We start from the raw sequence: 22,209 nt of genomic DNA, 5'->3' as shown, positions 1-22,209 counted from the left end.
CAAAAGTAGATGCAATACACATTGTTTGCTTGCTCAGCTGCCACTTTCCTAATTACTATGTTTACGACATTGCACGACTTTATATGGCTTTCAGATTACATCAGTTGTTGCTGTGCTGTGAAACTTTGACTCAACTTGCAGTGAGTTTTAAATATTTCTTTAAAAGCTTGAATGACTTAGAAATGATAAAATGTGACCAGACCTTTTTCCTCTTTATGTACGTTTAATTACTCTCAGGCTTAAATGGCAAGCATTAAATATTATCTGGTATTCCTTACCCGTGCAGGTTTTGTCCAAGAATTACTAACCTCCATTTGCCCCATGGAAATATAAGCAGCTAAAATAATTGACTCCCGGATGAGTTGAGATGACAGCTGCAGAAATTCAAGGTCTCAACCTCCATCTTCAAGATCTTCTGTCCTCGGCTGTGGACAGTGTCCTGACAGGCAGCATCTCCCCCTGGTATGGGAACTGTTCCCCCCGTGACCGTGGCTGAATGCACCACCAGAACACCTCTTCCCACCCTGCAGGACACCCACACCAGGAGGGCGAGCCCAACATATCGTGAGAGACACTTCACACCCCAACAATGGACTGTTTAGACTGCTGAGGTCAGGCGGACACCTCTGCAGTCACATGGCCAAAACTGAAAGACTGAAGAGGAGTGTCTATCCTCAGGCCACATACATGAACACTTTTGCAATACTGCACATACTGTTGGTTTCTGCCACTTGCACACCAGGTCACTTTAGCTGTCAATACTGGTAGATTCTGGTAACTGGTAAGATTTGTATATACATATAGTTTCATCTTGCATTAGGAATTTTATTCTACTCTATGTATTTACTGATTTTATTTGTTTTTTGATCCCTTTGATATTCTCGCACAGTAACTGAGCATTGCCTTCATTTCACTGCATGTTTTACTTTATCTCTGTGCATGTGACAAATGAAGAACCTTGACTGACTTCCAAAACGCAGTAATATTGTCTTTTATGTCAGGTTTTTCCCATTAGAGCGTACACTGAGACTGGAGTAACAGGACAACAACTGGGGGACGAGGATGAAGAGGAATAGAGGGAAACAGTAAATGTGACAGTTTACGTTCAGACGCCCATCTACCAAAGCAGCAGCCAAAACCATAACGACGGGGATCAATAAAGTATTTCTGATTCTGATTCTGAATGGTAGAAGAAGAATATTTATTGAAGTTTAGGGAAGAAATGGCCCTGGCTGTCCTTGTATAAGAACTTTAACAACTATTATAAGATGTAATATAGGAATGTGCATCATACTTTCAGCTGTGTGTTTTTTGTTCTGTTATGACCTGGCTCTCAGGCCACGACAAACAGGAGACACACCATAATAAAGCTTAAACAAACGCAGCTACAGCAGCCGCTCAGCCGATAGCAGCGGCCCAAGAGAAAGACCAGAGTTGCACTGCAACCAGGCTTAAATAGACTGGGCACACCGGGCCCAGGTGTTCCCATTTGGTACTGATGATCCCCTGCCGCACCCACCAGGTATCTGAAAAACAGGCAGACAACAGACAGACTGGCAAGGAAGGGCAGGGGTCGTTACAGTTCTCAGTGGTATGTGGCATTTTATAGGCAGGATTTTAAAGACCATAGACCTTGACTGATACAGGTTTTTGAATGTCAGTATACCAACATGATTTGGAAAGCTGATATTTTGTGTCAAATGTCAGTAAATCAGTACCAAGTGTAGAATTTTCCCATTAAGTTGTTTCATGCCAAGGTGAAAAAACCTCTGCTGTGACATTAAGCCATAGAGAGAAGGCTTTTTGCACCCAACAGCTATAGTAATTAGAGAGACACAAGTTTGCTAATTGAAGCTGAAAGTAGTTCAGTACTGTCAGCAGGGATGGCTCTAACCTTTTGTTGACCCTAACAACATTTTCTTTGGAGGATGTTTTAAGCAGAGCATTTTATTAAAATATCATGTTATTGTCAAGTGAACATGGTGATATGGAGAACAACAACTCAGCTGCTATGGAACCCCATAGTTCAATATTAAATAAATAAGACATCATGGGGTGGAGTGGAAAATATTAACGAAAAACTTTGATACTTTCAAAGTTCTTTAGGATTTACGTTAGGATTAAATGGTCATAAAGGAATCCATGACCCTGAAGTATTCATTTACCGATGTTTATATTTTACTTTGTCATTTTCTGTGCATTGAGAGTATCACCTCCCAGTTACCATAGAAACACCACAAATTAATCGGGTTAAATAGGATCAACCTAAAGTGCCTCAGGTACAGGGAACAGGCTGCCCTTGTTGATTGCACCCGTACAGTAATTTGTAACTTAAAATACAAAATCAAAATCCGCAAAATTTGATCTCAGAAGCTGTAGCAATGTAGAAAAGCCTCAGTGTTCAGGTTTAATAATCCTTTGGAGAAATGAGTAGGATAGCATGGGCTCAATCAACACTTCCCTTAACTGTGAAAAAAGAGAAATATACCATCTGGTGTTGTCTGCTGAAATGTTGGCATATAACTCAGGCTAATTAGGCTTAAGTGCTTTTTACTATCTGCTGTGGGTTTTACAGAGCAGTAAGTTTCTTTACTCATTCAGTGTCTTGTCAGTAAAATGTAGAGTTTAGCCTCTAATGGTACAGGAAAGAGACGCCTGCCCTCAGATGATCTAAAGCATTCTGAATCTGGAAAAGGCTTTACTGCAGCTCTGGTATATGGCTGCTATAACCACTGATCAAAGAGATAATGTTTCCACTAATGGCCTTAATGTGCACAGATTAGCCGGAGTAATCTATCTACATATATATATATATAGTGTGTACTGTATGAGCGTGCATGTTTGTGTACACAGGGGCACATAATAGTAATGTATGTGTCTCTGATTTTTAGTGTGTGTCAGGGACTATGGCCATTTGTGTGATTTTATAAGCGAGCGTGTGTGTGTGTGTGTGTGTGTCCTAACAATTAGGGAGGAGACTGACAGAAAGGATTTCCTGTTTGAGCAATAAGAAGACACAGTCATTCAGCACTGTATGACACACCTACAGACTTGAACACACACTTACACATGCATTTGTCTTTCTATCCTTGTGAGGACCAACAATTTCAGGCAACTCCAGTTCTATGTATGCAAAAACAAAATATGTCATTTCTACTTCTTTATTTCTTGGTTACACAAGTACACAGGATAAAATGTGTAATTAAGACAGCTGTGGAGTTGTTGAAAGAGGTGTTTTTTCAACTTTGACAGTTCTATGCTAGAATTTTCCTACTGCTGCTGCGTCTTTGTGCTAAGCTAGGCTACATGTCCTGTATCTACAGTATTTCTATATATGGACTCACAGAGATCAACTTGATTTGCTCTCAAATAAGTCCTCCCAGCCTGAACACAGAGCTGTGGCATCGTGTTTGGGATGAATGGTGCAAACTCGCCTGCCCCAACAGTCAAACTGGCATTGAGTGTGCCATTGCGCTGTAATTCTATCAGTTCTAATTGTAAGTCCTCTGGAGCACTGTCCACATCAGCTGCAAATGGATTTGTAAAAAGCTAAAACCTGAATTTCTGAGTCTCAAAGTTGGCAAATCTCCTGCTCAATTCTGCTTTGAGTGTCTTTCTGACATCTTTCTCTTGAGAAGGCAGTGGTGAGCGCGTTTGCCATCTGACTGAGATGCTCCTTTATGTTGTCAGCCCCACAAGTTTATCTCATGGTGACCCCATTTCACTTATGCACCCCTCCACCTGTGTGAAAATGTCCTGGCCTGTGGTTGTTCCGTGCATCGAGTCCAAGAGGTCCATTTCACGGATGAAAATTGCCAGCTGAGCTGTGTCTGTTCTATCTGTACTTTCATCCACCGCAGTTGAGTAGGTGACAAATTATTTTGCTTTATCTTTGAGCTGTGGTTGCAAATTGGCAGCTAGCTCATCCACGTAACTGGCCATGGTATTTCTAGCAAGACTGTTTTTCAGTAAATCCCCTTTATGAATGGCCTCCCTGATTTGGCTATTTCCTCTGCTACAATGAAACTTGCCTTTACAGCTTCATCACTTTGAGATTTGGCTCGAAGAAAAATATTTTGCTATAATTGCTTTTCAGTTTGGCGACTTTCCGAAGCCTCTGTTCCCTGTCTATGCTGTCGAGACCTGCTCTGCTCCCTAGTTTGTTTTCCTTTGTTTCATGTTTTCTGTCGATGTTTCCTGTTTTATTTTGTATTTCTCCTCTCCTCGCGTGTCTGTAACTTCACTTCCCCATTTTTCCCTCCAGTTTTGAGTATTTGCCCCACCTTAATTAGTTCCACCTGTGTCTTGTTATCTCCCCTCACCTGAGTATTTAGTCTGTGTGGTTTCATTCCCTCCTTGTCAGTTCGTCTTGGTTTGTGTGCCCGCATTCCAGCATTTTCCCTGTGTTTGGGCCTTGTGTTTTGGATTGTTTTCTTGGACCTAATATCCCTAACGGATTTGTTTGCCAGAGGTTGGACTGACTTGCCTGGTTTTGATCTCTGCCTACCTGACCATCCATGTAAGCCTTTACTCCTCATTAAGTCATCAAACTGCATCTGCTCTGCCTCAGTTCTCTGCAATTGGGTCCTATTCCTTGTTTTTCCCTGTTGCCCTATTTGGCACTAAATGTGATATATGGCTCCATATCTCTGGTGGTTTCAAACTGACCATGCAAATTATATTCTTTGAAAACGGAGATCGTCTCATGGCAAATAAGACACACAGGCTTTTCTTTACACTCAGTAAAGACGTACTCAGAGTTGCTGAAGCAACAACTTTCCTTTTTTGTGCCATTCTGTGTTAGCGAGCTTGCTAGCTTGCAGATGCAGGAGATGTGTGGCGCTGTGCAGGCCACAGCTACAACTACAAATTTATTGAGAACTTAAACTGACAGGCGGGCTGGATCAAAATTTGCGAGGGGCCGGATTTGGCCCGCTGGCCTTGAATTTGACACGTGCTTTAAACCTTGCTACACATGCTGCTATCCAAACCCAAAAGCCACCAAACATTGAGATATAGGGGAATTGATAGAATTTCAACTATGAGAGCAGCACGAGAGGCCAAAGATAAAAAGCTTCTTTTGAATGCATACTGTATGAGTAAATGAGGCACACTACCTTACCTTTTTTAATACTAGACGTAACCCTATCCATAACCCCATCTGTAACCATACCCTAAATCTAATCCCTAGTTTAGAACACAGCATTAAGTGAGGGCCAACAAAAGCACTCTCATTTTTCTCTGAGTGATTTTGTCAGACTCACAAAGCTACAAGATCACACACAGAGGTACGCACACAGTTGGAGGTATGAGTCACAGAACAGCTGTATAACGTGCAGATAAGAAGAGGGGGGAAATAGAAGGGCACAGAGATATAGATACTGTAAATTTGCAGAAAAGAGGGGAGGTTGAGATTTAAAGATGAAACTGAGGAGAAAAAGAGCAGAGAGGGTGGATTATTAAAGCTCTGCTGGTGGTGTTTCCTCTGTCCTGTAGAACTGGGCAGCATTTTATCAAAAGCAGAGCAGATGAAGCAGCCAGCTGTCACTCCAGCAACAACAACTATAACCCACACGGCTATGCACGGTCATTCATTTACATGCACATTCTCAAACAAAGCGTACACGCACACACAACGTCGAGTACACCTCAGTCCATCACTGCCATACTGCGTCTTTCTCTCCCTGAGGGCCACCTGGCAGCGACTGCTCTCACCTGCCGCAGTACAGCGACCCAATCATGACTGATGGCCTGCCACACACAGCAAACAAGCAGATATACGGCTGTGCTGTAAGCGCACACACACAAACAGTCACTCCCTACCTTATTGAGGTCAGCGGGGTCTCTATAAGAATATTTGTTTTTCGAGCTGGTGCTCAAGTTGTGGAGGCGGCTTCGTTCTGCAACTTTCCACAAACACTCCATTGTTTTACACAGGAGTCCAAAGATTTTGTGTTGCATCTTTCTTTTGACTTGTAATACATAAAGAATAAAGTCACAGTAATGAATTGCCAATCAGTATAATGATGCAGGCTTTTATATTTGCTGATCTGAACACAGTCTTCTTGGTCTTGACTTCAGAAAAAAGTGCACATGATGTAATTTAGTTTGCAGGTTTAGATTGAATAGATGGAGGACTGGGTGGTTCTTATAAACAGTGATATTCTTTGATAGCTCAACAATATCTGTCTAACTCTGTATCTGCAAAAGATTTTTGTCTAATTGTCTAATTTGGTTTCAGAGTTTACTTCCTTTAGCCTACTCCTAACCATGCCTGGAACACATGACGTCAAACAGGACGTGGCAGTGCTGTGCCTCTCATGCCTCTTGTTGTATGAGCGTTTGGTATTGAACGCCTCCTGTGACAGGAAGGTATTGAGTCTGTGTGTTTGGCCTGGATTCATTATCTAGCCAGCCCTGCTGCTGATTCAACCTGGGTGGTTGAACACACACTGGAGCACACCTTGATAATCACTAGCACGCACTTGGGGCCCATGTGCACATCGATCAGTAGGGTGTTCAATATGTGGTAAGTGCAATGCACAGGCTTGTAGAAACACAGTTCTATCTAGAGGCTGGGGTGGAGGAGGAGGAGGAGGAGGAGGAGGAGGAGGAGGAGGAGGGGAGGTAAGATGTTGTATGAGTGAGAGGAGGTGGTGAGGCATTTGTTAAATGAACTTTGACTCTCATTATAAAACTGATGTGGGAGAGCAGGTTGCAACAGATTTGATCTGAGGTGATTTAAATTGCATTTTTCTTTCTTTCTCACGGTTGTTGCCTGTCTGTCACTTTCTGTGCAGTAGAGAAATTGATGGAATATGTATTTTACATGCTGTAATAGAACATATCAAATTGCTGAATATATTATGTGTATATGCACGTGTGTGTGTGTAATACATGAGTATTATAATTACTGTAACAATAGCCCTGGTATTTCAAATGGATACTGTAAATATTGTATGCTTTCTTTTTCATTTGAAAGTGTTGCATCAGAATAGTTAAATATGCATTTCATATTTTGAAATGCATCTACAAAGCAGCTTGTAGTGAATTTCTTACCAAATTTACACTTCGGGTTTCACAGAAATTATGCTTTCAGGCTTGAATGTAAGGTGTTTATTTTTTTTGTTTTTTTTTAAACTGCTATTAGCAGAGATTCAGATGAAAAGGTAGGCAATTTTTTTTTATATATATTTATTTATTTTTTTTAAACATCATGTCAAATTGCATCACAAAAAGGAGTCAATGTCCCCACAGTGCACTGGGCAGTTCTCAGTCTTTTTAGTTTTTAATTTTTATTTATTTTTTTGTTGTTGCTAGTTTTAGTTTGTATTTCGCTACTTTTCATAATGGTGAATTACTGTGTCAGCTAGCAACGCTAGGTTTTGTGCAGGTGAATTTTACAACATTGTGAAGTTAAAGAGCACAGTGTTAACTACAGCTGGTCACTCACCAAGCACCTGCTCAGCTGTCCACTGGTTCTCCTCACACTAAAGGTGGGCGGATCGATACTACGTCTCGTTTTTAAGATGGCTTCTAGCATCAAAAGGATTGATACCAAAAAAAGATCAGTTTTTCTCTTGTAGTTCATCATCAAAGTGTAGAACTGTCTGTGCAAACAACGTTCCGTTGTCGTGAACACTTCTTAGTGCATGTACTCTTTGCTTCTCTGCTGTTGTCGTGTTGTATGCACTCTAACAGCATACGCGTCACACACCTGCAGTGTGCCCTGACTAGTTTAATCTGACACATAATTGCAGTGATGGCTGAGCGAAAGACGCTCATCGTTTGGAGCTATTACACAGCTGGGAATGAAAACGTTGCGAACTGCGACGTGTGAATCAAACCCGGGTCTCACAGGTGGCAGGTAGAAATTCTACCACTCAGCCAACCTTCCAATGATTGCTAACTTTTTGGCAAATCATTTAGTGGTCATGAAAATGTATTCAGATTTAGCCTATTGATGATGCATTCACCTCCATAAATCATGACACACTCTCCCCTACATGAAAGTACATGAACCGCTTTTAATAATAAGTATTTGTACTGGTATTTATCGTGTACCTGTTTTACTTTTATTGAAACAGTGTCCTCACAGAGATCAACAGTTGTTACTGTATATTCACACATAACTACCACGGCACACAAAATCTCATAGCACAGCTTTATCGACGCTACACTGCAAAATGAAAATTTATGTTAACTGGACATTTAGGTCATTGTGTTTTTAGGCGTAAAACTTTTGCATGTACCCTTCAAGCTCTGATACAGCTGGCAGAAAAATAGTGAAGCAGCCTCTATTCTCCACCTTACTAAAATGAAATCACATGCCAGTTTCCACAAAAGAAATCTGCCAAAGATACTTTGTGAATATGCATATCACAACGCTTTACAATAAAGGTGTCAATACTTCTGAGTGTGCTGAGCTAATATGAGAGAAGACTGAATTTACCCTTCGCTAACCCCCTTAATTACTATTGCTATACCTGTCAAACTACTTTCCAGCATGACACAGATAACTATGGCATATTTACCACTCAAAATTCGTAGTAATTTTTGAATGGGTTCTTGACTGCAGAAAGAAGTGTAGGAAAGCAGGTTTCTCATTTCTAGCCAGCACAAGTTTTTTATTTATTTTTTTATTTTTTTTGTCGGCTGAAATAACTGTCACTGGCAAATTGTTTTTTTTTTAATTTTTTTTTTTAGCAGCTCTAGCTAGGTAGTTAGCTAGCTTATTAATGTAAACTCTGTCAGTTGGTTGAGTAAGCTCTGTGAATTAAATGAGAAGTTAATGTTAGCTCCGTGATGTTAAACTGTCTCCAGCTGATTCATTTTCAAATGAGAAGCCTGAAAACGGGGCGTTAATGGGGCTTTTTCTAACATAACAACAAAAATGATTTACAGTTTGTTAGCTAATGATATGCTCCTTACCCCTGGACATAAATCTAGGTTGGTACTGTCAGTAATAACCGGGCATGCTAGCATTTGCAGCTTAAGTCAGAGCAGATAAACCGTATATTCTATGCCTTACAGTTTCGCTCTTGTGTTTTTGGTTTTGGAAAGGCTAAATAAAATAGACACAACCCTCCGAACTATGAATATCTCTTACTACAGCCGCACACACACCACTTCAACATGTGGACAAATAAAATAATGACTGCCTTAGGCAACTGTATTTGGAAATGTAATCAGTCTGCACAGTAACCGATACATATTTTGTAGATTTATGTTAATGTCCTCCTGTAAGCAGGATTTCTATTTTAGTGTGAGTGAAAAGCTTTACACACTCGCCCAATCTGTACAGACTGCTGGAATAATTACTCATAAATTAGACCTACCTACTCGTGTGTTGAGTGAATTACGGCTCCATTAACAGTGTGTAATGTTTGTGCATAATTATATCAATGTGAGACTGAAGAGAGAACAAAGGACAGAACAAAACAGATTTCCTGTCCTATGATGATTGTCTAGACCAGATTAAACAGGGGTTAGTTGCTAAAGATGTGAGTGGGCTTTAGCACTTGAATACCCTGAGTGAGATCTTTTGGTAACTGAAGTAAATGAGGTTCAGTAGACATAGATGACCTGTGCACCACATACAGCATCCCCAGTTTGCACAGAGTTGTTGCAGAGTTAGTTTGCAAAGCCTCACCCCTCACAAAAGATGCTGATTGGCCCCGAGGATAACATACCAGACATGTTGTTCAGTCAGCCTCTTCAGCTCCCAGCTGCACCCACAAGCAACAGATTACACAAACCCCGGTGGAAGCCTCACTCATCCTGGTGCCTGTGGGAACGATTCTCTCGATGGCCCTTCAAACAGAGAAGCGCTGCTCTCGACTGCATACCGGAGCTTATTTAGCTGCACAGTTAGTGCTCATCATGGCTTGTTTGAAGGAGCTATTCTGTCAGCTATGGAAGATATGTCTGTGTCAATTGTATCTGTTCACAGCAAGCAGAATGTCTTAGCAGTACTTAAAATCTGTGTTCGTTACACACTCTTCAAAACAGAGATCACCCCAACTCTTCACTGGTAGGTTTTACCCCTCCCCCAACAGGAGCTGTTTGCGACTTCGCATGCATTCACGAGGGAGGGAGATGTGGGATAGCCAGAAGGCCAAAAACAGATTTTAATCCCCATAAAATAAGAAACAAACAGCGTTGCCACAGTGTGGTGCCAGCAGCCGATTTCTCCCAGTCCTGGCAGCTTTCTGTGCAGCCTCTCCCAGTCCCGGCCGCACACGACTGCTGATGGCATATTTTTTAAAATGTTCTTTTTTTTTTTTTTTGTGTGTGTGTGATTGCCGACTTCCACTAGTAGAAATACAGAACGGCCACAGTTGGATAGTGACAGGGTTGTTTTGTTTAGTAAGTCGTGTTTATGTGAGGGACAGATCAAATCTGACTAAACCCAAATATTCACCGGTGCTTAAGAGGGTCTCCGGATTGCCTGCAGCTACCAACATCTCTGAAACTGCTCATTCTGCAGACAATCATGTCCAAATTTCAGATTAGTCATGCAAGTGCAACATACAAAAGCACCCAGTTCAAAAAGCAGTAAAATCACTTGCTCCAAGACCCCAAACAAAAAGCCACATTAGTCAGCAATGGCAGTCCATTCAAAGCTTAGTACCTGAGAGTTTGCACTTTCACCACATTTTCGAATTGAAGCTATTTGTCATTTAATCAGCATTGCTGGATAAACACTGGATATCTTGGATCATTGGCAACACTAAATGTGTGGCATCACAGAGAGACAATTCTTCATCTTCTAGGTCTCTACCTAGAAGCCAATTTAAACCCTTAAAGAAAGCTAGCATTGACATAATTACTGATCACTGAATCTTATTTCAGAAATATGTTGGGGAAACATTGAGGGGCATGCAGGAGGTTGAAACTGTATGTAGTCAGTCAAATTTAATTTTAATTTAGATAATTTAAAAATAATATATTAATGCATACTTGTACCTGTAAGTTTCACTCCTTTTGGAGTACCTAAACCTGCTCTTACATCAGCTAAGATATATCCGTTGTTGAGTCTTCACTTCAAGTTATTTATTTATTTATTTATTTTTACCCTGGGTCTCTGCAATCAGTAACTAAACCTATAGTGGGCATCAATGTGAGAATGAAGGGGGTTATTACTCTTTTCCCAGATTCTGGACATTTTTGAGAAATTTCCTAACATCATAAAATCCCAGAGGCTGATAGAATCATTGTCCATGTAGGTGCCAACAACATTCCAAAACAGCAGTTAGAGTTACTAAAATGTGACTTTCTACATCTGTTTAACACTGTAAAACAATCCCACCGCAGTGTTTTCATCTCTGGCCCAACCCCCATCTGTGGCCATGGGATGGGGTATTTAAGCAGGCTGCTCAGCCTCAACACCTGGCTCTCCTCAGTCTGCGACTCCAACAGCATGGGCTTTGTAGACAATTTTGAGGTTTTTTGGGACAGATTAAATGGGCATGGTGGAGGTTTAGCTGCAGTTCAATGGTTCAAATGCTACCCCATTAAGGTGACTGATGTCTGTAGTTTTGAGGTACTTGTTTTTAAAATTAAGTGTGCAACCCCCACCCTCTGTGCAATTATCCATCGTCCTCCTAGATCTACATTGGTGTGAAAAAGTGTTTGCCCCCTTCCTGATTTCTTATATTTTTGCATGTTTGTCACACTTAAATGTTTCAGATCATCAAACAAATTTAATTAGTCAACGATAACACAAGTAAACACAAAATGCAGTTTTAAATGAAGGTTGTTATCAAGGGAAAACAAAATCCAAACCTATAAATCCTGGGTTGGTGTATCTGGGACAGCTCTGAAGTGGTTTTATTATTATTATTTGACAAATTGGATTTTTTAAATGTGTGTGGGTTTTTTTTTTTTTTTTTTTTTCCCTTTGGTTTCCTTTGGTGACCATGTCTCCCCTTACTCTTTAGTAAACTGTGGAGTCCCTCAGGGGTCTATACTGGAACTGACGTTCAATCTATTTTGAACAGCTCACTGTCTACTGGCTGAGTACTATATTACTTTAAAACTGCTTGTGTTCAACTAGTCCAAAAAAAACCTGAGCTTGAATCCTGCCCTCCTGGATAACTATTGTCCGATCTCCAAACTGCTTTTATTCCCAAGGTTCTCGAAAAAATTGTTTCTAAGCAGCTTATCTGCTATGGAAAACAATAATACCTTTTTGAAAAGTTCCAATCTGATTTTCGTCAGCATCACAACACTGAGACAGCCCTTCCCAAAGTCACTAATGACCTTTTTTAATGAATGCCGACACAGGCATGTGCTTAATTCTTGTGCTGCTGGACTTAAGTGCTGCCTTTGACACAACTGAACATGGCATTCTTCTAGATAGACTGAGGCACTGGGTGGGCATATCTGACTGTGCACTAGACTGGTTCTCATCTTATTTGTCCAATAGGAAATTGTGTCTCCATTAGTAACTTCATGTTGTCGTTTTCCCAAATCAATTATGGTGTGCCTCAAGGTTCAATTCTGGGAACAATACTGTTATGTATGTATGTATGTATGTCTCCTTTTTGATAGCAATTTATGTTTTGAGCAATCACTAAGCTTGTCCAATCATGTTTTTATCACCTCAAATATTGCAAAAATCCAATCTATTTAAAATTTTAGTGATGCAGAAACTGTTGTACATGCTTTTATATCCTCACGCCTTGATTACTGTAACAGTCTGTTCACTGGTCTTTATTAAAAAACTTTGAAACGACCACAGACTGCAGAACTCAGCTGCGAGGCTTTTAACCAGGACCAAGAGGTACGATCACCTCACACCTGTTTTAGCCTCTTTACATTGGCTCCCAGTTTGTTTTAGGATTGTTGTGTTTTTTTTTTTTGGTTTTTTTTTAGATCTTACTGACTACTTTTAAGGCTCTTCATGACCTGGCTCCAGATTGTATTTTAGACCTTTTAATCCCGTATGAACATTCACATAGTTTGAGATCTTCAGGCAGGGGTCTTGTGTCTCTTCCAGAGTCCAGGATGGAATCTAAGGGGGGCAGAACTTTTGCCATCAGGGCCTTGAGGCTCTGGAACAACTTGTCCAAAGAAATTAGGTTGTCTGAGTCAGTGTCTTCTTTTAAGTCTCTTCTCAAAACGCATTTTTATTGGAAAGCATATCCTGAGCTATGTTTGCTTATTTTATTGGTTTTTATGTATTTTATCATTCACTGTGGTATTTTATTTCTCTCTGTGAAGTACTTTGTTTTGATAAGTGCTCTATAAATAAAGTTTATTACTATTATTTTCACTTTATATGCTCCCACTTGGCCACATTATACAGACATAAAATTTCATTTCACACACGCAGCTGTATCCTAGTAAAGTCTACTGAGATTTCAAACCTCTACAGTTTTACAAATTGTCTAGCAGATATTTAAAAATGGATGTCAGCAAACTTTCTTAAATTAAACTCGGATAAAACTGAGATCCTTATCATTGGTCCTTACAATCTGCATCCTAGTATCCAGTCCTCTTTTGGTCCCCTATCAATTTATGTTAAGCCAAATCAGAATCAGAATCAGAAATACTTTATTGATCCCCGTAGGGAAACTCTTTGTTACAGTAGCTTGCCTTTACGTCAGTGCACACAGGAGAAGTACTAGAAAACGATATGATACACTATAAACACTATAAAACAGGTCAGAAAATAAATTAAGTATCAGGTCGGTATAAGATAAACTAAGTCTCGAGTACCAATTGGGTTTACTGGTTGATGATGAAAGTACAGTATAAAATACAGTGTCACCAAATATGTAATAAGTAAAAGTAATAAGCGGAGGTGCATGTACTGTCAAGAGTAATAGAGGTATATAATATCAATACAATAAATAAGAAAAACTAACATGGGAAAACTAATATTGCACGGGAGTAGTACACAGAATATTGCACAATCATTATTAATTAAGGCGGAGATGTAATGCTCAATGTCCAGTTTAGTGACCTAGGGTCAAGACCTAGGTTCATACAGGCTAACCCGTAGAGGGAGGAGTTAAATAGTTTGATGGCCACAGGCAGGAATGACTTCCTGTGGCGCTCTGTGGTGCTTTTTGGTGGGATAAGTCTTCCGCTGAAGGTGCTCCTTTGCTGTCAGGAACCTAGCTGTGCTCTTTGACACTAACCTCAGATTTGAGAAAAACACTACCAGGGCCATCCAGTCATGGTACTACCATCTCAGAAATATTACTAGGATACATCCAATGCTGAGATTTAATGACACTCATGCCATCAATCAAGCTTTTATCTCCTCACGCTTGGACTATTGTAATGGTCTTTTTAAAGGGTATAAATCAGAAATCAGTTAATAGACTTCAAATGGTGCAGAATGCGGCAGCGAGACTCCTAACAAGAAAAGAGAACACCTTACTCCAATTTTAATGACTATATCTATCTATCGATCGATCGATCGATCATGCAAGCACCAGGACCCCAGCAGGAAACAACTTTTCAGTGGAACGTTACAGTGCCTCCTGAAGTTGTGACTTTAATGAGACAGCTAAGAATATAATAATTTTTCAGTTTCTCCAGTCCACTAATTCTGTCCTCGCATCAGCTAGTATTTTTGTAAACTGAAAGTTCTGTTCTACCTTAAAGCCATGAAAGATCAGGGCTGATTGCCCAGTCTGTATTGTAACACAACAGCTCTTTTCTCTCTCGCGCACATTCTCTATCTCTGATTGCACATTGGGGATTGTCTTCTTACTGCATCTGTCATAGCCTTGATATCATCCACAAATCATAACATACATTGGCTTATAATAATAATCATAATTATGTTTGCTGTTCTTATTTAATCTGAACAATAATATGTAGCACACTTGTCTTACAAGCTCTGGAAAGCTTATTTTACTATAGCAGAGGTGGACCTCTAGCTTTCATGAAGTCAGCTTATTATTGTTGTTGTTGTTATTTCAAAGTAGCCTACCTTTTTGGTTAAAATCCTCATCAGCTCTTTGACTGGCTTGTTTAGCTCCATGACCACAAATACTTGCACAGGTTTAGTTACAAGTCAGAACATTATTTAATAAATAATAATAAATAAAGCTCAGGAACCTGAAGATAGAAGGTAATACACATTGTTGCTTTGTCCAAAAATCACAGCATGTAATTTATGCAGTCATTTCATGCTAGTCTTGGCTTCAGCCAGTTTAGAGTTTTCTGTGGATTTTGTCCCCCATCACTTACATTACAATCTTGTTGCTAAGGGATAGTTTAATGGCGGACAGGAGGCATGATTGCAGTGACTAATTTGGACTCAGTATGCATGTAGCCTATTCATTTATGCTTTAGCCTATTAGTGGAATATGAATTAATATAAAAAATTTCACATTGACAACTCATTGTGGCCACCTCCTAGACATCCTTTTGCCACCCCAGTTAAAAATTCTTAGGACTGCCTCTGCCTTCCTCCTGCTAAACTTGAAAATTGATTCCATGTTTATAATCCTGAGATTTGAAAAGATTAATGTCAGATGGGGCTAAACAATAAAAAGTGAACATCTGTGGTAACAAACATACTGTATTCTGCTTTTAAATGACTGTTGAGTGATCATGGAAAACCTAAAACAAATCAGATTTTGCTTGCAGAGTGAATAAAGTCAAAGTTCTATTCAAACTTCAACCTAACTGGAGCATCTGAGTGACTGACAGGAGAGAGTGTTTTACTAACCAGCACCAAGTTAATGTATGTAGCTGTGTGAATGTAAAACACAGCATTGTTTGCATAAATATTAAAAAGCTGTCTTGCCCCCGCTGCGAAATCAATGACCTCATGCTTTCATCACCATCCTCCGGCAGCCCGGCCCTTCCCCAGCGCAACAGCGCTTCTATATTTAGATCCAGGACCCAGAATACAGTAGCCAAGTAATCACCCCCATCCTGTGTGAGTGATGAACTGCTCCCAGTCTCCCTCCAAGACACTATGGGGGGACTGAGGAGCCTCTGCCAAACAGCACTGTGGTCTGTATCAGCTGGCATGTTACAGTAAAACGGACCATCACTTCAGTGTCTGCAATCAGATGCGCGCGCATATATATATTAGTTCATATGCTTATGCCAGATATAGTTTGTATAATTTTAAGTGGCAAATCAAGCATGGTTTTATTCAATTCAGTTTCATCTTCACATAACACCCTATACTAAGAATAACGTAAATTTTTTTTTTATTCAAAACCATTTACTCTATTGAATAAATAATAATATAAAATAAGCTGATATCTCTGAGGCACTGGGAAAAGAGCGACATTGGTGTAAAACAGTAAGGGAATGTAGAAAATTCTGTATAGCCCTCTCCCCCTTTAAGATGACTCAAGATCTCTATCTACCCAAACTTGGTTTCCACGGTAACAGTCCCCTCCTCTTTCTCTCCATCTCCAATCTATTTTAATTAAAGTGTGAGAGATGCCAAAGGCCAGTCAACCAGTTTAGTCGTTGTCTCCCGTACTGTCCTCATGTTTGCTTTGACTCACCCTTCCATCACTCCATCCCCACCTCCTGTATGTACAGTATGTGTACAGCATTTCCCTTTGTTTACTTTCTCTAAATCATTCATTTTTTAACAGTACCCGCCTTTGTCACAGGTTTACCGTATACAAACTGTCTGGAAATTTCACTATTATGTTGAATGATGGAAATGGAGCTGAACAACAACACTTGTATTTTCCCAACTTGCACCTTCTTTTATCTTTAATTCAATGCTCAAACTTCATGTTGATCGAATGATCTGCTCTCCCACGATTAATAAAGCAATTAAAAAGAGATCCTTCGCTTCATTTCACATCTTGGTGTCTTGGCAAAAAAAAGTTGTAAAGCTAAGATGCAATAATTATTATATATTAATTTATCATTGACTTTCCAAGAGACCAAGGTGAGTCTTGAAATTGCTTGTTTTGACTAACCAACAATCTGAAACCCAAAAGGGAATCAATTTATTATGATACTAAATAGAGAAAAGCAGCAAATCCTCAATGTTAGCAAAGGTGGAACCAATAAATGTTTGGCATTTTTAGTCAGTAAATAAGTTAAAGAATTAGCTAAAAAAAAAAAAAAAAACACAACATCCAACATATCACCTTTTTTATAAAGATGTTATGGGGAATGTGTTAGCTAAGTCCAACTTTATCTTTACTAGTTTTGTTTTGGTCTGCAACAGCTCCTGCGAAAAAAAATCTTTTTATATATCTGAATCTCTTTAGCTGCTAAATGCTCCACTGTGTTAACTAGCTAGCTTGCTAGCTTTGTTTGTCTGCCGTTTGGTGCTGGGCAGATATCGTGCTGTGGGTTAGTTAGAGCTTTTTCAGAAGAGAGGTTGATGAGAGTAAGATTTACAGGCAGGGAAACCAAAACAACTAGCTAAAAGATGCTAACAAATAATTCTCACTGGGTTTGTCACTATGAGCAACCACTTTCACAACACATTGTCCCCCATTGTTAATATTAAAACTATTGATTTCTGCAGCTTATCAGAAAAGTTTTTGATTAGTTTTCTTTCAATTCAACTAATCCATTGTTCATGTAATTGATTCAGCACTAGCTTAATTTGCACAATTTAAAGAAAGAAAAAGCTTAATTGACACCCTGAGCATGAACATAAGCTGATGATCGCATGATCGAAACAAACTGTGTTTTGCTTTCTAACAACGTGCCATCAACTCCCCCCACATCCCTGGAGGTAAGATCAGACGAATTAGATATCAGACCACTCATGTGTCACATCACATTCTTCACGCAAGCGAATTCCAGCTAATTAATGTGCAGAGAGAACAAATCTGAAACATTTGACCTCCTCCAGCTTAAAAATAAGTCCCACAATCCTTTGGGTTGTCAGAACTGCGCAATGGGATGTCCCGATTTCCAGCACACAAATGTGTGCGCGCATGTGATAATTACTGAAGTGCAGAGGCTAATTGGGCCAATGCATATTAATTCATTAAAATGTCTCCCTCCTGGTATCCACTTCAAATCTGGGCCTCATCTGTTAGAAGGGTAGTTGTCCTCGCAGAGAGTCCTTCCTGAGAGAAATACAAAGGAATTATTCTGAGGTAATATCCAGAGATATCAAGATGTCTGTCACAGGCGAGCATAGATATTCAAAGCTTCTACTGTGCAACTTCTTTTTTTTCAAGTCGGCTTGAAATAGAAATTCTGAGCCATTTTCAAAAAGAACATCTCACCTTTATGATACCACTTATTCTCTTAGTTTCCTTCTGCAATTGAAACTTCTTTGACAATTGATGTCCAGATGACAAAAGGTCCTTAAGCTTTGTCATGATCAGTGTATGTGTGGAAGTGTGTGGAAGAGAAACACAACTAAAGGCTACTATGGCCCGTAGGGGATGTTGCCGGGGCCTGGATTGAGAATAGTTGCCATAGCAAACTGCTTATATTGACCTCTGGCAAAGACTGAGATCCTTTGGTTTTTTGTCCGATTAAGGTTAGGCATTTAGTTGTGATGGTTAAGGTTAGGGTAAGGGGCTAGGGAAAGCATTATGTCAATGACTGTCCAAGGGGATAGTGAAACAAACGTGTGTGTGTGTGTGTGCGTGTGTATTTTTAAGCTGTTCATCTGAGAAAGCCTTTTATTACATGTTAAATAAACCAAATGAGTAGGTAGCAATCAGCTAAAGAGCAAAATGAGCTTCTGGAAAGCAACACTGAATACAATATAGAGCCTACCTGGGGCCATATTATGCATATGCACCAAGGGATCGGTACAGAATATAGTGAGCCATCAACAAATTGTCCATAGACCATCAAACCAGAACATTTTATGTCACAATATGTCTTTTTTCTTCATGAAAATCTTTGTTATTAATTTGAAGAATACATAATTGAAGCTGTAGGCGAAAAGGCTATTTACTAGAATGGAGAGAGAGGGTGGAAAAAAATCTAATTATGGTGAATCAATGGCCTCATTTGAAAAGGAGTTGAAAAGACAGAGGAAATGTAGATAAATGGGAAAAGAGCAAAAGTGAAAGGGTGAGGGAGAGATATATGACAGTCATGACAGAGGGAATGGGAAAAATGTCTGACCGAGTGGTTTATGACAGTGGGAGAACGGAATGATGATGAGGCGATGAGACAAACCAAGCTGGAGAGAGGGAGGAGGAGGGAGAGGAAGGAGTGTTAGGTGCCTCAGCAGGGGCAGGAGAGGGAGTAGAGCAGATGAGCTAAAAAACAAAATACTGCCTCGCCCCATTATTACAGTATCTGTAAAGAGGGAACAAAGAAGACGAACAGACAAAACTTCTTTTATAGATATAATTCAGGAAAATTACGCTATGCTAAATTGGATGTCTTTTTTGTGGTTTAACCCCTTAACATCCAGTTTTGTCCTTTTATTTTCCTTTCAAGGCTTCTCTAATCAATATTTTTCTATCAACAATGGATCAAATGATTGCACTTAATGTGAAAGTGGTTGCTTGTAGTGACAAACCCACAGAGAATTATTACAAACTATCCATTTCCCCTTAGCATTTTAGCATCCTTCAGCTCATTGCTTTGGTTTTACAGCCCGCAACTTTACTGTTTTGATTAACCCTCACTGCTCTCAACCTTGTGTCCAGCTCTGATAAACCCACTGTACACTACCTGCTCAGCCCCAAACAGCAGACGAACACAGTTAACAACTAACTAATGAACATAGTGGAGCAGCTAAAAGCTCAAAGTGGGTGGCTCCCGGTGGCTCTGGCCATCGCCAGTTTACCAGTGCCTGACTCCAGCTAATCCAAAAGCCTCAAGTGGCCATTCGAGGAACTGCAGTTTTTGGTACTTCGCATTGGCTTCACGTTTCAGCCCCAGAGGTTGCCGCTTGCTTAAAACAGACTCCAAATAAATACTAATGTTGCTCCGTGTCTGCTAGATATGTAAATGAAATTGTATGCTTACACGTTTGCCATATCAACATAGTCAGTATCTCCGGGCAGGATGGGAATATAAATCTGGGTGTCGTCGGGGTAAAAAGGACATTTACATGCACTTAACGTAGGATGTTGCCAAATGGGAGCATGTATAATAGAAAAGCAGTGATCCTAAAACATTGCCTTGGGGTATCCCACAGAAGAACATGACAATCAGATTGAGTTGTTGTAAATAAATGTTTGCCCTTCCATGAAACCATCATCTGATATCTATGGAAACACATTGGTATCTGTGGAAACTTTGGGATCTCCACTAGAATTTAAAATGTCTCAGATCTACACAGGAAAGGGTGTTGCTCACACCTCCCAAATCTCAACATTCTGTTGTGTGGCCTGGCACACCAAATAAACTGATTGGTTGATCCAACTTTCTGTTGGGATTGAAACAGAAAGGGGGAAAAAATATTCATGTTCATACAAGTACAATGCAAACTTATCCAAACAAAACCTATGCACTTTTGCTTAGGTGCAACCCAAAGAAGCATGTTCCAGGTTATTTGCTACTTTATGATACAAAATCTGACCAATCCCTTTAATTTTGAGCCATGGTGTGAATTCAGCATCAGGTGCGGAGAAAGCGACAAAGGTGTAAACATAACAACAGTTAAAATGCAGGAGTGAGGGGAACAAAATCTATGTTGCAAGACAGGAGAGACATTTTAAATAGACATGAGGAAAGAGATACGAATTGGGGACATAAAAGAAATGATCAGTGGTCAGTTAGCAGCAGGTCAAGCGGGAGTTCATTCTTTCCTTAGATCTCTCCTTCACTCAGTGTGAAGCTGGCAGAGGAATCAATAATTAGATAACTCTCTCCAGCGTCCAGCTCAGCCCTCACATTCTCACTAACATATTCTGGGCAGCATTCCTAATAGAATTCCTCATAACCCTCCCAAAAACTCACTGGGAAGAGACTGAGACTTTGAAGAGAGGTATCCAGAATTTAAGTGAACGCCACAGTAATTAATTGATGTTGCAGTGAGCTAAGCCCAGAATCTTTTTTTCATCTTTTATGGTGCCACTCGGGCACGCACTCAGGCAAAGTGTGCATTACTGCCTATCTATAATTGATGTCACGTTCACCACACAGAGCCCTGGCTGGGAGGACTGTGTAAAGGGATATGCCACACACAGATTGAAATGAAAGCATGCAGTAGCACAGGCACACACCTACAGTACATGCACAAGAGTGGCACATCTTTGTGTTACTATATTTCTCCGTTGACTACCTTTGTGTCCACTTCTTGATGCATAATCCCAACTCTAACCCAAACCTCACTGCAATTTAAATGTAAAAGTACCATAAGAATTTTACAACCCTATAGCACTATAGGGTTGACCATGACCATAAGCTGCTCCAGCTGCGTATATACACCAATGACTCAACTTTTTACTGAGGATTCTTGCTTTCAAAACTCACTTTCAGGCGCACACTCTGTTAGGATGACCAGCATTGCAAAATAGTTCAGAAAAGATTGAGATAGGAGAGGAAGGGATGAAATGTGAAAGGTCCCAGACTGGATTTGGACTCAAGATATTGAGTTCAAAGATTGTTTGTTCAGTATATGTACTGAGTGTACTCCCTCTCTTGTCACATTCCCCTGAGCCAGTCTATGACATTTCAGAACTGATTTTCTGATTTTGAAATCGTAATTCTATTTGTCTTCATAAAAAAACTAGGACTCGATTGTTTTAGAGTAGTTTGCGCAGAATACACAGGCACAGAATTAGATAGTTTTTCCTCTTGATGGTTTTAATGTCCAGTTCATAAACATATCCAGCAAATCCAGTTACCTTTGGCACTTCAATATATCCAGTTCATGAGTTTCAAATAAAATGTAAATCTTGTAGTCTACAACTGGAATTTTATACTTCCACACATGTTCCCAGAATTTGCTGCTCACTTTGCGTGGAATGAAGACAGTGTCTGAGACAAGAGTGCTTTTGAAATTACCATCATCAAATATCTGTCTAAGCACTAACAACTAAAGAGAAATTCATTCCCCACTGAATTAAAGTGGTGTAAAAAACTCAACACCAATACTCAGTCAACCTCGGCACGTACTGTATATCTACCAATGAACAATGAATGACGAGGGGATGAGGCAAACCTGTATTAGCTCTAACAATGCAGTGACAGTGCTAATTCAGATCAAGACTAGCGATTGTTTGTTTAGCTTGAAAAACAAACGTGATGGGCAAGAGATGTAAGTGTATCAATGACAGAAAGTAAAGCTAGTTCATTGTCTTACATATCACATAC

General features: G+C 39.9%; 1 protein-coding gene across 1 annotated transcript in view; it reads left to right on the top strand.

Moving 5' to 3' along the window:
* Positions 1–4,355: 4,355 nt before the first annotated feature.
* LOC122864222 (hippocalcin-like protein 1) overlaps positions 4,356–22,209 on the top strand; it is a 76,852-nt gene continuing 58,998 nt past the window's right edge. Inside the window, exon 1 of the mRNA XM_044171470.1 lies at positions 4,356–4,519. The gene's annotated coding sequence lies outside the window, so the exon portion shown is untranslated. The remainder of the gene's footprint in view (positions 4,520–22,209) is intronic.

Source organism: Siniperca chuatsi, linkage group LG17 (genome assembly GCF_020085105.1).
Source record: "Siniperca chuatsi isolate FFG_IHB_CAS linkage group LG17, ASM2008510v1, whole genome shotgun sequence".
NCBI classification, from domain to species: domain Eukaryota; kingdom Metazoa; phylum Chordata; class Actinopteri; order Centrarchiformes; family Sinipercidae; genus Siniperca; species Siniperca chuatsi.
The sequence above is the reverse complement of the archived record's forward strand: the minus strand, read 5'-3'. Positions and strand labels throughout refer to the sequence as shown.